We start from the raw sequence: 18,285 nt of genomic DNA, 5'->3' as shown, positions 1-18,285 counted from the left end.
TAGATATCTTGGGGTGGGAGTGAATATCTCCAAAGAACCTGATTCAAATGTTGCTATACTGAAACTAATGAATGTGAAGGAAGTGCCTACTAAAGTGCAGTGGGAGGGAACATGTCCAAAGGGAACCCGCTCTAAATGTTGCTCCAGATTTAAAATGAGCATAACTCGGTCAATATAACTAAGAATATTTATTATAACCTATTTTTGGAAATATAATGACCATTCTACATCTTCCCATGTGATTGAAATCCCTACCTGGACACTCAGGAAACTCATATTCACATTGAAACTGTCTCGCAGTTACAAAAGCTCTAAAAAAAGAACTTATTTTAAATCAGCGGTATCTCCCTCATCCGAACTCTGATTTGACCAATTTTTTTTTTTTTTTTTTTTTTTTTTTAATTGGGTGATTTTCGAGAGAAGCTCAAATACACAATCATTTTTCTGAAATTTTGCACAAAACCTGAAAAAATGATAGGAGATCTATCGTCCACGAATTGTTGTCAATTTTTTTTTTTCAACATCATTGATTTTAAATCAGAGATATCTCTCTCATTCGAACTCTGATTCGGCCGATTTTTTTTTTTAACTTAGGTATTTTTTTTGCAAGGATTTCAGATATGTTATGTATTTTTGTAAATTTTCACCAAATGTTTCGGATATGATATGCAAAATCACCACTCAAAAAAAATCCTGCAAAAAAATGAAGAAAACAAAATTCTTCCCGCTTTGCCCAAGAAAGTGCTTTGTGGAGATCGTAGCACGTGCCTAAAGTTTGTTGAATATTGCTGCAAAAATTTGAAACTGAAATATGCATCAAACCCTCATTCCCATGGAATCGTATCCTGAATCTAATACCACTGATCCGAATCTTAGGGGGAGGCCCCCAAGATCTAAAAAATTGAAATGCCAGAAGAAAAGAGGAGAACACACAATAACAAAACCATAAAGAAACTTTTTTATTAAAATAGATAATAACTATAAGGACTACATTATGGTGGGAAATTTGTCCTTTTACAAAATGTGACTTCCTACTTATAGTCTTTTTTGGTCACAATCCGACAGGTAAATTCCATGGGTGGGTAAATACATGGCTTAATGAATATCATGGGTGGATGCCACTTACAATACCATGGGTAAATTCCATGAGTGGATAAATCCCATGGGAGGATGAATACCAAGGGTCAATGCCACTTATAATACAATGGGAAAATACTATGGGTGAATGAATACCATGGGTGGATGCCACTTACAATATCATGGGTAAATTCCAAGGGTGGATAATTACCATGGCTGGATGAATACTATGGGTGGATGCCACTTACAATACAATAGGTAAATTCCATGGGTGAATGAATACTATGGGTGGATGAATACCATGTGTGGATTCCATTTTCCATTCATATCACCCTCCTCGACCCCCTCTTTTCCCTTGTGGTAGGTTTTAGTTGGCTTGCCTAGGTGTCGCAGGACCCTATGATCTTTCTTTGCCCAAGCGTAGGCCTTCGCTGCCCTATCCACGAGCCTATTTCGGCCTTTCTCCCACCTCTCTAGCCTTAATTCTAGTCTTAACAATTCAATTTCTTTGCCCCTTTGCCCTATTCTGTCATTGCATCAAGTTATTGTTGAAAATAGAAACAAGAAATGTTAAAAATAGCATCATGAAAGATCCTGATTTAATTATTCCTTGAACTAAATTGGGAATAAAATTATAATTCCACATCTCATGACAACTTGTATAATATAACTAAGTTAATTTGACATACTTGGCTCAATTAATTCGATTTGAGGGTCCAACTAGACTCAGGTATAGTGTCTCCTACATTATAGGAGCCCTAGTAGAGTTTATTTTGAGTTGCAATTAATTAATTCAGTCTAACTAAGTTAAAGTCAGTTAAACTAGTTCCAATTGTTGGAGGAACTAGTGGGAGGTCTAGTAATGGGATGTAACCTGCAGTAGTGAGGTGTAACCTGTTGTAGTGGGATGTAACATGATGTAGTGGGGTGTAACCTACAGTAGTGGGGTGTAACCTATTGTAGTGGGGTGTAACCTATAGTAGTGGGGTGTAACCTATCGAACAATGGGCTACTACCTATAGTGATCAACTAGTAAATTGAAGATTCACTCATAATTAAATCATGTATGTTAGATCAGAGAAAGACCCAATTGAGATTGGAGTTCAGGGATAGTGTAGTATCAGTTGTAAAATCATCTAAATTAAACATATGGTGCATGTAGTCAGAATAAGGCCTAAAATAAAGCATTCCTTAATTAGAAAAATCACTAATTTTAACCATTTGAATTGCCTTTAAAAGGAGGAATGAAGGCACAAGTTTAATCATTGTTTTGGTGAGCATGATTTGGTGAGACCAAGCAATAGGAAGCAAAAGTTTGTGTGCGGATCTTGTAAGAGCAAGGAAGTAGGAGCTTGGAAGGCTAGGAATTTGGTTAAGTATTGGCCAAAGGTAGTCAGTCAGGAAAAGGATAGAAAATCCTTGTGCGGGTTGAGCTCAAGGTTGAGTAGAGCATATTGTATTCATCCAAATTCTTTAACTAATGCAATATGTAGATAGTAGGGGTTTTTAGCTATGGCATTCCCCAAAAAATCATTGTGTAATGTATTGATTGAATTATTTCTCTTATATGCTTCATGATTTCATCGATCGTTTATTGTTTCCACTGATGAGTAGAGTAGATTCAAGTCTATTGTTTTAGCATATTACAATCAATAGTTTGATCTACAAGGAATTTGTATAGTTATTGAGCTAATACATTGTGGTTGTAGCAATTTTCAAGAGATTTCAAGATGACATCAGTGGTTGTAGGTGGTGACTCCATTGGAGAAATTTTTGGGAAAGTTCTCCATTCATCTCTAAGGCTTAGAGGCCTAGTGGTTTTCTTCTTCAAACCCTTTCTCCCTTACTATTTTACTTAAAGCCATATAAATACTTGATAACAGTGAAATATAACTCATTTAAGTGACATAAAATCACCTAATACATTTTTAAGTCACTTGCATCATTTGGGCATTCAATGTGTTATTACTTAGAGAAAACATTAGTTGCGGGAAAAAGCTCTAAGGTATCCTCTAACTAATATTTTGGATTGAAATCTATCCCTTTCAATCCGAACGGGGATCCCTTCTATAACTCGGTCAAAATGGTTGGTTATGTATTCAACACATTGACTAGATCATATGTAGAGTGAGGGGTTTTCAAAAAAAGGAGTTTGGTTGGGAAATAAAGACAATCCATTGGGCGATGGAGTTAGTCACATGAAATAACAAAGATCTGCAAGATGTTGGTTATATCATCAATGATTTGCAAAGGAAAGGTAGACATCAATTTATCATTGTAGTCAAAAGTTGAAGGAAGGAAACAATCCACTACAGTTGGCCATACAAGATGAATCCAAAAGCAGCTTTAGAGGAAAAGGGTGATAAACATATGCGTACTATGAAAAACATATCATTGAATAATTTTGATTCATTTGTCTCTACTCAAATACTAAAGTAGAAACGTTAAATGAATTAACAGAGAAAGGAAAAACAATTACATAGAAGAAAAAATAGACAGGAAATTGTTGGTACAAGAATCTTTGCATCAAATAATAAGTACGTATGACCTTACAGTATCAATTAATCAAAAACTGAAGAATACAAAGCCCAACAGTCGTCAGAAATCCACCTTTGTTACCTTACATAGCCTAGCTTTATAAGAAAATTACAAACTCTAATAAGTTTCTCCTTCATACTTAATTACAAATTGCTAAAAGTAAAAGAGATAAAGGGTATCTCTCAAATACATGCACATAAACATATTTCCAAGCATGTATGCATCTAAAGATCATGTTTTTGTTGGATTCATGGCTGGAGATAAGGATCAGCAATTCGAATTCGATGAGGTGGATTCCAAGTCAACAGTTTTCCATGGGATTTTTCCTCACGAATTCCTAAAAAATAGGGTCCACTGATGATCCAGTTAGATCAATTAAAAAAGTACCTGTGGCATGGTAAAAGACTCAAAACTCAAAATGGAAGATTCTTGATAAACTTATCATCAGATCGAAGTGCTCATTATCCTTATTCCAACGGTGTGAACGACACTCAAATCCGAGTCCAGATGAAGAAGTTAAAGCAAGTCAAAGTTCAAAATTTGACTTGTCCATGTGGAAGGAGGAGATGACATGGAAACGGTCCCAACGAATGGAGAAGTGCCAAGTCGTAGGCTACCATTGGGTCCTGCATATTTCATATCCGAGGTGGACGAGTATTAAATAATCAGCTCCGGCGAAGCCCGGTTGCGATGCGATTTACTGCATATTGCAATCGCAGAAAAGGGTTGGTGTTTACAAAGCGGTCCGACAATAAGCGCCAATTGCAATTTACGGGAATGATCCGGACGTGATATTGTTATATGCTGCATTTTATATCCTCGTCGGGTCTGTATATCGTAGAGTGCTTGTTGTTTTGGCTTTGGATTGTTTGCTAATAGTTGAAAACGTTGATAGACATGACATCGAGCCTTATGTTCAGTTGAATAGGATTTCCATGTTTGAACAAGGTTTCACCATTATTGTAAGGTTGTTTCTGTGTATCATTCCGACCCAATCTCACCTGCCTAACTTAGATTTTTATGTTAAAACTGCCCTAGTTTTGAGGGATTTCCGCCATGCTATATATATGACTATTTGTGTCGGGAAAGGGCAGAGAGGACTAGCCAAATAACTCAGAATCTATTGCACACAGCAAACCCTAACCCTTGCAGCAGGTCAGGACCTCACCTTGAGCAACAGGGAGGTTTTGAGAAGTTTCAGAAGGCCCAATTATCCAAATTGTGTGTTTGGATAGGTGTTTTTTATGATTTTTCACCAAGAGTTATGTGGTACTGTTTGTTTCTGAAGATGGGCTCTCCATTCTTTTTCCTTTTTCCAGCTTGGAAGTACAAGGATTATAAAGATTGTTTCTTGTAATTTTATCTATTTTTTTGCCACTTAATGAATGAAGGCCTCCCCACTATGAGCAGGGCCCAGAGACATAGTCCAAATTGGATGAACTCCGTAATCAAATCTTTGTGTCATGGTTTTCATGTTCTTGTGATTATTTCCGCATTGTTTATGTGCTTTTAAGTTCCATGGTTAATTAGCATGTCGATGACCATGGATCAACAAATCAGGAAGGTGGTGAAGAAGAGCCTCCTCCTTCTCCTTCTTCAAGTGATGGTTCTCATCACTCTCATCGAAATTCCAAGCAGACATCAAAGAAATTGTTCTTCAAGTTAGACGTAAAGTTTGACCTACCCATGTACAATAGAGAGTGTAGTGCAGAAAAAAATATTAACTGGATAAGGAAGATAGAGTTTTACTGCCGAATCCAACAAATCAAAGAAGTTGAGGTGAAATTCCAGTTAGCATCTCTTCGGCTGAGTGACTCTAGTCTTGTTTGGTGGGAGAGAAAGTTGCAGAAGGGTAGCACAAAGTCAGGTAACCTTATGTCCTCTTGGTCTAGTTTTATTTCTGCATTGAAAGACCAATTATACCCTTTGAGTTATAAGAAAAAGGAACTTATGGAATGGCAATATCTAAGGCAAGGTAAGGGCCAGAATGTGCAAAGCTTCACTAAATAATTTCGGAAAAAAGCACTAAATCTAGGCATCTCATTAGATTCGCCTGAGACTATAAATAAGTATGTTGGTGCACTACATAGTTACATAAACACTCACTATAACTGTTCGAGCCTATTACAATTGATGCAGCTAGTGTAAAGGCTATTCATATTGAAATCCAAGGCAAGAATGACAAGATGATCAAGCAAAGAAGACGTTGTTCAAACCTCAGCATGGAAAATTCTAGAAGAAAGAAAATGGATGGATAAGAAGATTGTCACAACCAAGAAAGGGGACGTAGCAACACTGTCTTGCACTCATTGCAAGAAATATGGTCATGACGAGGACCACTACTTGAAGCTGCATTAGAAGTTGAGACTGAAGAGATTCAGCAGGAAAGGGAAGCAGAATATAGTGGCTACAGCGCAAGACCTTGGATCAAATTCCAGCGATGAGACATTGATCACAATCATGGGCACAAAAGGTACTCTTTCTGTTAATGATAGTTCTAATTCGATTACAAGTACTAGTTATTTAAATGAGCCTGTAAGTAATGAGAGAAAGAGAATTGAGTTATTCCACATTAGAGTTGTTATAAAACATACAAAGGTGGAAACTCTGTTCGATTCATGTTCCCAACAAAACTTAATCTCAGAGTCCTTAGTGAAAAATCTAGGCCTCAAAACTAAGCCTCATCTAAGTCCATACTCGCTTGGTTGGGTAAGCGATAAAGCCAAATTACAAGTAACCAAGCGGTGTAGGGAAAAATTTGTTATTGCTTCTAAATTAGTTGATGAGGTAGAGTTAGATGTTGTGCCTTTGGACATATGTGGAATCATCTTTGGAAGCCCATATCTATATGACAGAAAGGCACTTTTCTTTCGACATGAAAGCAAATACCACCTCACAAAGGATAGGGTAGAATATATAGTCAGAGCTCATCATACGAAATTCAGTGCTAGCCTTGTAAGCATAGGATAGATTAAATGACTGGTTAATTCCAGTAAAGGGTGCATGCTCATGGTAGTGAAAGAAAAAGAGGTCGAGATGGCAAATGCTTTTAAAGGTTTTCATCCTGATCATAAGAAAGAATTGTTTGAAATTAGTTCTGACTATGATGGATTGTTTCAGGAACCGAATGGATTTCCCCCAAAACGGGAAATCCAACATGATATCCATTTACAACAGGATGCTCCTTTACCGAATGTTGGCATGTATAGGATGGCTTCTATCGATATGGAGGAGATCAAGAAACAGGTACATGAACTATTAAATCAGGGGATCATCAAACCGAGTTCTTCTCCGTGTGGCTCACCGATCCCATTGGTGCCAAAGAAAGACGACACACGGAGAATGTGCATGGACTATAGGGCACTAAACAAGATCACGATGAAGAATCGATACCCTATCCCTCACATTGATAAATTGTTAGATTAGTTGAAAATTCTTGTTTATTTTACAAAGTTGGATTTGTGTAGTGGATATCACCAGGTTATAATTTTATAGCAAGATGTTTGGAAGAATTTGTTCAAAACCAAACAGGGGTTGTTCGAATGGATGGTGATTCCATTCAAACTATGAAATGCTCCAACCACATTTATGAGGGTAATGAATGATTTGTTTGGGACTTTTCTTGATCTTTTTGCACTTGTATATCTAGTTGATACTCTTGTGTACAATAGGACTTGGGATGAACATGTGTGTCATGTGAGAAAAGTGATTGATGTTCTGAAATGAGAAAAAATGTATGTAAAAATATCAAAGTGTGATTTTGGGAAGACCTCTCTGTTTTATTTAGGCCACATAGTCAGTAATGGGAAATTGAGGATAGATCCCTCTAAAGTAGATGTGATTATGAATTGGCTTGAGCCCACAAATGTTACAGAGGTCCGAAGTTTTCTTGGCACGGTACAGTATTGGATAAGACTCATTGTGAACTTCTATGTTATCACAACCCCCTTGCACGCATTAGCTAGTGTGAAGTAGACCTTTCAGTGGGGAGGAAAGCAGCAGAAATCCTTTGAAACGCTGAAAGAGAAGATTAGCACAACACCAGTGCTAGCCTTAATAGACCTTCAACAACCTTATTAAATTGAAATAGATGTCAGCAGATATGCCATGGGGGTTGTATTGATGCAGAAAAGAAAGCATGTATATTACCATTCAGAGACTTTTTCCCAGGATTTTTTGAATTATCCCACGTACGGCAGGGAGTTGTATGCCTTGGTTCAGAGTGTGAAGAAGTGGTAACACTACTTGATCGGTTTTAGACCATCATCCATACAGATCATCAGCCCTTGCAGTACCTTTAGTCACAGACCAAGCTTCAGCAAGCCCGTCACTATAGGTGGATGGGATTCCTCCAATAATTCCATTTGGTAATAAAATACAAGAAGGGAACAAAAAACAAAGTAGCAGATATGTTTTCTTGCCCTCCTATTTCTGCATCTGTAGTTTTGCAAAATGTTTCTTGATCGTTAGAAAGTTATGTTAAATAATATGCTAACAATGATGATTTTAAATACGTTTATACAAAATTGACTCGTGGATCGCAGGGGGACAATTATCATTTTCGGGGAAATCTATTGTACCACCTTGGAAAATTGTGCATACCCATTGATGAAAGGGTTCATGTAATATGATAGGCTCATACCTCTTTGGTGTCTAGTCATTTTGGAATTGAAAAGACTTCATCTCATTTATAGAGGTTTTTTTTTTGCCTCATATGAAAAACATTTTGACTCGCTTTGTAAAGGGTTGTGTGTTGTGTTCTGTATCAAAGCCCTCTAATAGAAAACTTGGGCTCTACACACAACTCCTTGTTCTATGTTGACCATGGGAAAGTGTGTCCATGGACTTTGTAGGAGGTTTGCCTATGTCTAGGAAAGTTCATGACTATTTGTATGTAATTTTGGATCGTTTTAGTAAAATGTGTATTTTAATGCCTTGTAAAAAGAAGGTCACTGCTGAGCAAGCTGCTTATCTTTTCTTTCAGCATGTTTGGGTCCATTTTGGGTTGCCCGCATCTATTGTGTTAGATCAATACTCTCACTTTCTTGGAGAGTTTTGGGCCATATTTTGGAGAATGATGGACACTAAGCTAAAAATAAGTAGATCATTTCATCCACAGAGCAATGGGTAGACAAAGGTTGTCAACCGCACCGTGTTACACTTATTGCGAGGCTAATGTGGAAAACATCCCAAGTTGTGGGATGAACAACTTCATTATGTGCAACATGCATACAAATGAGCAACACATTCATCTACATAGAGCTCACCATTTGAGACATGTTTTGGCTATCAACCAAGAGATCCCTTGGACATGGTCTTTGGGAAAGAGAAGGATGGAAATGGACGAGATGATAGGGACAAAGCACAAAAGTTTATTCAACGGATACAGTTGATTCATCAGGAATTATAGGAGCATTTGGAGAAGAGTCAATATCGGTATAAAGCTTGACATGATAAGAACCGAGTTGACCATCAGTTTCAAGTTGGGGACAAGGTATGGCTCCACATCAGTAAGAAAAGAATGAAGGGATAAGGGAAGAAATTGGGACCCATTCAATATGGTCCCTTCACCATATTGTCAAAGATTGGAAATAATGCTTTTCGTCTTGACTTTCTTGCTTATATGAAAATGTACTCAGTGGTAAATGTTGAAAACTTGAAGATTTATGAACCTCCATTTATTACGGATACCGAAGAGGTTGCACAGATTCCTATAGTGGATGTTTTTTCACCAGAGTATCTAGATAAGTTTCCCAAAGATATCGTTCTCGACAGGAAAACCAAAACTTCACAATGGGGAGATGTGGAGTACATTCGTGTTGGCTTCAAAGGAATCCGAGTAAACCTCGATGGATGGAGAAAGAGAAAGTGAGGGAGAAATTTCCTCACATGCCAATTGACTGAAAATACTTTTGGCAATCTAAAAGCTCTTAGTGGGGAGGATTGATCCAGGTGGATCAATTAGAAAAATACCAGTGGCATGGTAAAAGGCTTAAAACTAAAATTGGAAGAATCTAGATAAACTTAGCATTGGATCAAAGTGCTCATCATCATGATTCCAATGGTGCAAATGGCACTCAAATCCGAGTCTAGATGAAAAATTTAGAGCAAGTCAAAGTTCAAAGTTTGACTTATCCAGGTGGCAGGAGGAGATGACATGGAAAAGGTCTTAAAAAATGGGGAAGTGCCAAGTGGCAGGCTACCATTGGGTCCCACATATCTCATATTGGAGGTGGACGAGTATTGAAGAATTAGCCCTGGCGAAGACTGGTTGTGATGCGATTTACCGCATATCGTAATCGTAGAAAAGGGTTGGTGTTTGCGAAGCGGTCCGGTAGTAAGCGTCGATTGCGATTTGCGGGGAGGATCTGGGCGTGATATTTTTATATGCTACATTTTATAACCCCGTTGGGTCCGCTGTTACCACAGTGTAATGGTTTGATGCGCCGGTGGTTCAAAGAGTTGATTGCAATTTGCAGGGAGGATCTAGACGTGATATTTTTATATGCTGAATTTTATATCCCCGTTGGGTCCATTGTTACCGCAGTGTAATGGGTCGATGCGCTAATGGTTCCAGCGCCAAAAGTGATTGGCGAGGAGTATCCAGACACGATATTTTTATATGTTTTGTTCTATAAGTCCGACGAGTCCGTGTATCGCAGAGTGCCTGTTCCTTTGGCTTTGGAATGTCTGTTGGTCATTGGAAATGTCGATAGACATGCCGCCGAGCCTTTTGCGTAGTTGAATGGGTTTAGATGTTTGAATGGGGTTTCAATATTATTGTAAAGTTGTTGCGATGTATCATTCCAGCGTGATCCCGCCTGCTTAACTTGGTTTTTTATGTTAAAACTACCCGGGTTTTGAGGGATTTCCTCCATGCTATATATATGACTATTTGTGTCAGGAAAGGGCAAAGAGGACTGGCCGAATAACTCAAAATCTATTTCACATAGCAGATCCTGACTCTGATAGCAGGTCGGGACCTCACCTTGAGTAACAGGGAGGTTCCGAGAAGTTTCAAAAGGCCCGATTATCCAAATTGGGTGTTTTGATAGGAGTTTTTGCATGATTTTTCACCAGGAGTTCAGTGGTACTATTTGTTTTTAAAGTTGGGCTCTCCATTATTTTCCATATTCTAGCTTGGAAGTATAAGGATTGTAAATAAGGTTGCTTTTACTTTTATCTATTTTTATGCCACTTAATGAATGAAGGCCTCCCCACTTTTGAGCAGGGCTCGGAGATGTAGTCCAAATTAGACGAACTCCGTAATCAAATCATTGTGTCATGGTTTTCATGTTCTTCTAAATATTTCCATTTTTTTATATGATTTTTAGTTCCATGGTTAATTAGCTCTATTATATATAATTCTGATGCATTTGTAAGTAAAATATCTTAGATCAATTTATCCCTTCGAAACTCCAAAACCATGATATATGTTAGAAAACCGAGAGTGGTTTTTTAAATGGGTCTGTTATGGACAAAATCCTCTTTCAGTTTTGTAAAATTAGTTCTCACTCTTTTGGAAAGCGTACCCAAAATTACTGTGTTGTACAGAACACAAAGGTTTATCTTAGCATTTTTTACAAAAATGCGTTGCTAGTCTTGTTGTCAGTGCAATCCCATCTAAGGCTCTCTCATTTAATCAAGAAAAAGACATAATTTTGGGACTGTTTTGACATATTTAGCGCAATATTTCTTATTGTTTTCTTAAGAGTTAAATTTTCTTATTTAGTTCTCATCGGAACATAAGTTACATAAGGTTTCTTGAATTGGTTAATAACAGATTATGGAAAGGATTGTTGGCATTGGTTATATTGGATTTTGGTTTAGTTGTTCATTGTTTCATAATAAGAGATCTAAAATTTTGTTTTCTTGTGAGTTCCATAATCTGTAAAGCATCAAATTTTCACATAATAAGCTCACTCATATAATCACATTAAATATCTCTTTGAATGGTTAATATTGCTTAAGTTTGTAATCAAAGGAATGATTACATCTCTTGTTCTTTCACCTTGGCATTGAAGATCTAATTTTCATATATGAAATTTGCATTTTGATAACTAGTTGTGTAAGGAACATTAATTTTATAATTGTGTATCTCTTGAGAAATTTCCATTAATATCCTTCTCATTGTCTCATATAAGTGTTAAACAAAACCTTGATTATTGTTCTAATTATCATTGTGGATAAGTGCTCTAACCTCTTCTACTTGCCATCATTGTCATTTTTGTTTCATGATTAAATATTTCGTGGATTATAATTTTATCTTTGGCATATTGGTGATAATTTATCTCACTGATTATTTACTTGAGCAAATATCTCTTGGTTACATTGGTTATATCTTCTAGGAACCGTTGAATGTGATCACTCTCTTTGTGGTCGAGATTATCATCGTATTGTCATTTTAAGTACCCCATTGTCATAACTAAATATTAACTATAACAAAGTACTTGAATAACATTAAATAATCTCACCTTAAAGAGCACTCAAATCAATTTGCATTACATTCTAGGCCTAGTCTTGCATTTAACTAACTTACCTCCAGACAGAAGATTGGTCGATAGAAAGATAGGAACGCCCTTCATCACTTAGCTTGCGAATTCTAGAACCTCTCTCATGGTTAAAATGGTGACCTTGCAGTCATAAAATCCACAGTCTCTATAGTGCATGAGGCACCAGGTATGTTAGTTTTCAAGGGGGGGTATAGTTAACGAAGTCTTTTCTTGTTTCGTCTTGACTTCTCTCCGCCACTTACTTTTGAGACTAGCCTCAAAATAGATAATGATTAAGGGATACACTTAGCTAGGAATATAATTAAAATTAACCAAGATTTCCTGCATCACACCTAGATTATAGGACATGCACTTCATATAGGATAGTGAAGCATCTAAGTAGTGATTTTTCATCTAGTCATTTGGTATTTATCAATCTAAAGAAATTAGTTGACTCCATAAGGCACCGGTCTCATATAATGATCTAATCTAATCTCTTAACTTGCTAAAATCAACCAAGTGGTTAGGCCATTCAATCGTGTCTCCTAGACTTGTTGGTTGACAACTAGTATTTTATTTTTATATTCCATAGGGACTACCCACCATAGTCTGTTGTTGGGAGATAGATAGAATGGAGAGGTCGGGGATAAGAGTGACATCCCCTGAATTGATTCATTGTCACATCGTTCTTGTACAATCTAAGCGAAAACATTTTTTTGGCATCATTGTCGGGGATAATTTTATCTTCTTCTCAACACTTCAATTATATCTTCTTAATCTCTTCATCTCTCCATCATCTTATCCTTCATTTTCTCACCAATATATTCATCATTTTTCTATCTACACCTTTAGCATTTGGACGTTTGGGCTCATTTCTTGTTTGGGTGGGTACTCCATTGATTCATCCATTCACAAGAGCTTATACTAGAAGAAATTTTGGTTTCTTTCTTAACCTTTCTCTCAAATATCGGTTGAACGAATTACATCTTAGTAAGCATTCATTTTTCTCATATAAGAAGAATTCCCTTATATCCATATGCTTATCCCTTACTAACTTTTTTGGTATTTTCCTTTTGGATTTTAGATTTAGATTCATGTTCAAGTGGTGACTCCACTTCTTTAATTTTTTACAAGAATTTCTAATAGAAGCTCACTTCTTGTAGACATCCTTTTTACTTGGAAAGAGATCTCTTTCTGACATCCATTAGCTCCTTTTACCCTTAAAGCGAGTCGTCAGGAATGACTTGTTTTCCCCTCTGCACTTTACTAACATTCCTCATGATATTCTAGAAATTTTCGTTAATAAATTACCTTCTTTCATGAGTAATATTGCAATCACTACTACAAATCATATCGTAAAGTTTACTCAATATGGGCTAAGGTTCGGTGACTCTGCATATGATAAGTATGAAGACATCAAGATGTGACTTTTTGTCATTTCTTTGGAAGGTGATGTTAGAGAGTGGTTTTGTGATTTTTATGACAATTCTTTTGATTCATTACAAGCCATAGTCGTTGCTTTTAAATATAGATATGGAGATCAAAAGGATTTACCTTCTGCTAATTATAGTGTAAAGAAAGATGACCCCGTAAGGGACCCAACTATCAAAGAAAGGGTTCAAGAGAATGCACCCCTTCAATTTTTTTCCATATTGCAAACCTTGTAACCATTTTCATGATGAATCCACTTGTTTCATTGAAAGAAGAATCCTCGATAGTGGAAAGGCAAGAACAAATTATTAGAGGGATCTTATCAGGGAATTAACAAAATATGTTAGAGACATGCAATTCATCAAGCTCAGTTGATGAAAACCATGAAACTCAACCAAGAGATTCACTTTAAGGAAATGATATCCATGCACACCAAGTTGATAGCTATAGAATAAAAACATATTGAGGATCTGAGCACCATAAAGGAAAATCATAAGAAAGAAATGAGCTCCATGTAGGACAGGGAAGTCAAACTTCAAAACGAGTTATTAACCATTGAATAACAACATGTTGACGAGCTGAAAATCATAGGAATTATTCCTTCTAATTAGATGACCACCATGCAAAACCATTTGATCAACATGGAGTAAAATAATGTCAATATTCTAGTTAGATATGTCTTCAGAATAAGTTGTTGACCATGGAAGAAAACCATTCCAAGGAAACCAGTGCCACGAAAATTGAATAGATCACTCTTTAGAGTAAGCTACAAAATATGGAAAGGTCATAGGAGAATGACTATCAACATAGATCAAATGATGAACGAAATAGAGAACTTTCGACAGATCATAAGCCTCTCAGTCTGCCAGAGTGATTCTCATCTCATTGTGAGGAGGTCACTTGTCCCATTGAAGATAGGTTAACTAGAAGTGCCATGGTTGGAAAAGAAATTGAGAAAGATCAACCTTATGTTTCACCTTTGACAAGGTATATTCAGAATAAGATTGGGCATACCTCAAACTCTTCAAATTTCTCATCTTAGCATTTTCAAGATAGAAAATCTACACTTGTCACATTATTGGCATCACAACCCACCGTGAAGAAAGGTAGAAAGAAAAAAAGAAGAAGGAAGAGGTTTGATGCATCTGATGGTTGGGAACAACTTGATATTCAGAAAATTCAATGTCTTAGGATCTTCAAAATTCAGCATGGCACATCTAAAAAGAAACCCACAGACCTACTTGAGAATCAGAAAGTTCTCAGTATACACAAGGATGAAATCTGACGTCATTGGGCATCCTTTGTATTGTATTTCTTACCCCACTCTCTTAGTTAGGATTTCAATTCTATCATTAGTTAGTTTTATTTCATGCATTTATGTTTTATGCTTTGATTTGTTAGGATAGATGTCTTTTATTCCAACAGATGTTCTATAAATGCATGATGATTTTGATTATGAGCAGATATCTACCTTATGTATCTTGTTTTCATGGATGCAGGATTATGGATTCTCACATCAATTCAATTAACAAATGTGTTCCCATATGGAGGAAAATGCTGCACCCATTTTGTCACAAGTCTAAGGAAGCAATGTACAAAATTTTTCAAAGATCAAAATCATTAGCCATCCACATGATATATCAAAAATTTCTAATGTAAATGATGCTAGTATGACCGTTTAATTATGTAACAACACCTAGGTAAGCCTTTTATTTTGGTGAATAATTTCATCCTAGGAGGTTTTTTAACCTCACTACATTATGTGTGTTTCTAAACATGGATAATTCGCAGAGTTTTTCCTCCAGCTTAAACCTCAAAGCTAGGGTGAAATTTATTGGCAAAGTATTAGGTGAGTCTTAGTGTTATATTGAGTCTTTATAAAAGTGGTTTGGGAATAATTTAAGATATTTGAATAAATTATTTTATTACGAAACACTTGATCTACTAGATCATATTGTGTCACAGAATTGGGTAATTTTTTTAGGATCTATATGTAAAGGTGTGTCCCCCTTTGAGGGTTGAATTTGTAATATCATATGTAAAAAAAAAATATTTTAGTGCAAGATCCCTCATACTTAGACACCATGGCTAAAATGTTTGAGGGTGGAAAATAATTAATCCCCTCTTGTGTCAATTATTTCATTTTTCTGGATAAAACAAAACTAAATCCTAAGCTAGAAAATTAATTAATTTAGAGAAATTAAATTTCTCCAAGCGGAAAATGACCAAAAACATTGTGGGTTAAAAGGAATTTATTTTTTAGAGGTTTCCCACCAAGGAAAAAATGGATTTATAAGAAAAATTAAGCCCTTGGACCTTGGTGGTTAAGTCAAAGTCAAAATTTTGAGGAAATTAATCCAAAAAAATAATTTTTGGTTTAATTAAAAATGGGTTTTATGAGGAATTCGAAATTTTGTCAAAATAAATATTTTCAGCGATGGAGATCAAAAGAAGATCCAATATTTATCGACAGTTGAGATTATTTTGATGGGGATCAAGTCAACTAGCTCTTATTTTCCACTTCGAGAATTTATCTATAAATTAAAAGCCATTTGTTTCTCAAGTCATGATGATGGCTCTGGTTCTAGGCTATGTAAATATGTAACACTGGTATTGAGCCATTTCTCTGCTAGGAACATTTGTTATCATAATAAAATACTTTGGGGTTTATGTTATGAAACCAGCTCAAGAAAAGATAGAAAAGAGAGATCAACGCCTTAGAATTCAACCTCTTCGAGGGGGCAACCTCCTTTACATTACAAAAATGAACAATTCTTGGATGATACAAATGACAAAACCTCCTTTCTATATATAGGAGTCTAAGGAGTCACAATATAATCCAGCCGACCTAACAATAATAATATAAAGCCACAAAAATAACAATAGAGGAATTCTATGGGGCACAGAAATAACAATATGGGGGTAATAGGGGCACAACAATATAAATAAGGGGTATAACCACAATAGTAATGGGGTAATTACTAGTATTATAGGGACCCAACATGCCCCTCTCCTTCAAAAAAGTGTCGTCCTCAACGCTTGAGCAGTTATGGGTACTTCTGCATAAAATTCTCATCCTCCCATGTGGAATCTTTAGCGGATAAGTTCTTCCACTTGATAAGATACTCTGAAATTGATCGATTTCGTAGCTGTCGAGTTCTTGTTTCTGTGACTGCTTCTGGTTCCAATATAATTTTTCCTTCCTCGTCAAGTTCTGGAAATATTGTTTGAACTGGGAGCTTGTCGCCTATAACCTTCTTTAAACATGAAACATGGAAAACTGGGTGCAATCGAGAAGCTGCAGGAAGCTCCAATTTGTATGCCATAGTACCAATCTTTTCCAACACCTTGTACTGACCATAATACTTTGGTGATAATTTATTATCCTTCTTAGCTTGCTTTAGGGACATTTGCTTATATGGTTGTAGCCGTAGGAATACCCAATCACCTACATCAAAACTTCTTTCACTGTGATGTTGATCTTCCTGTTGTTTCATTCTATTTTGTGCCAACACGAGGTTATCCTTTAAGAGTTGGAGGACTTGTTGTTGATGTTCGATGTGATGTTCCACTGCCTGAACCTTAGAATTTTCTCTTAAATATGATGTGATTGATGGTGGTTGGTACCCATAAAGTGCCATAAATGGGGTCATTTTTGTTGTTGTATGGAAGGAAGTGTTATACCACCATTCAGCCAGAGGCAACCATTTGACCCATTGTGTCTGTTTATCAGATACAAAGCAACGAAGATATCCTTCCAAACATTTGTTTACTATCTCAGTTTGCCCATCAGATTGAGGATGATAAGATGAGCTATGAGCTAACTGAGTACCAAGACAAGAAAATAATTATGTCCAAAAATTTCCAGTGAAAATGGGATCTCTGTCACTTACAATAATCTTTGGGTTTCCATGTAGCTTTTGAACTGTTTCCATAAATGCAGTAGAAACTGTACTGGCTTTAAATGGATGTGATAATGCACAAAAGTGTGCATACTTGGTAAGTCTGTCAACTACCACCATGATGACACTCTTTCCCTCAGACTTGGGTAAACCTGTGATAAAATCCATTGAAACCTCCTCCCAACGTTGGCTTGGAATGGATAAAGGTTGTAATAGACCCGGTGTCTTAATTGTTTCAACTTTATTTTGTTGGCAAACCAAACATTCCGCCACAAACTTTTGAATATCTGATTTAAGGCCATCCCAAAAAAATTCCTTCTTAACCCTGTGGTAAGTTTTTAAAAATCCTGAGTGCCCTCCTAAGGGAGAAGTGTGCAATTCCATAAGAATCTTTTGTTTTAGCTGGGAATTCTTACAGAGGTATAAGCGATCTTTGTACCATAACGAATCATTTTTCCAGCTAAATGTATCAGAAGTACTGGAATCTTGTTGTAGCTTTCGAATAAGTGCCCACACTTCTTCGTCATTCTTCCATTCCTCCTTTGCTTCGTTTATCCAATCTGGTTGGATAATAGAAATGGCACACAACAATGCTTCCACATCCTCATCCTTTCTTGAGAGTGCATCTGCCACCACATTTTGCTTCCCTTTTTTGTAGATGATTTCAAAGTCATAACCCAACATCTTTGTGACCCACTTTTGTTGCTCTTCAGAGGATAATCTTTGTTCTAAAAAGTATTTAAGGCTATCATGATCCGTTTTTACCTTGAAGTGTCTTCCCATTAGGTAGGGTCGCCATTTCTTAAGTGCATGGAGTATTGCCAACATTTCCTTCTCATAAATAG

Source organism: Pinus tabuliformis, chromosome 7, assembly GCF_031772625.1.
Source record: "Pinus tabuliformis cultivar Carrire ecotype Pingquan chromosome 7, CPIR1, whole genome shotgun sequence".
NCBI lineage: Eukaryota > Viridiplantae > Streptophyta > Pinopsida > Pinales > Pinaceae > Pinus > Pinus tabuliformis.
Note: the sequence above shows the minus strand (reverse complement) of the source record.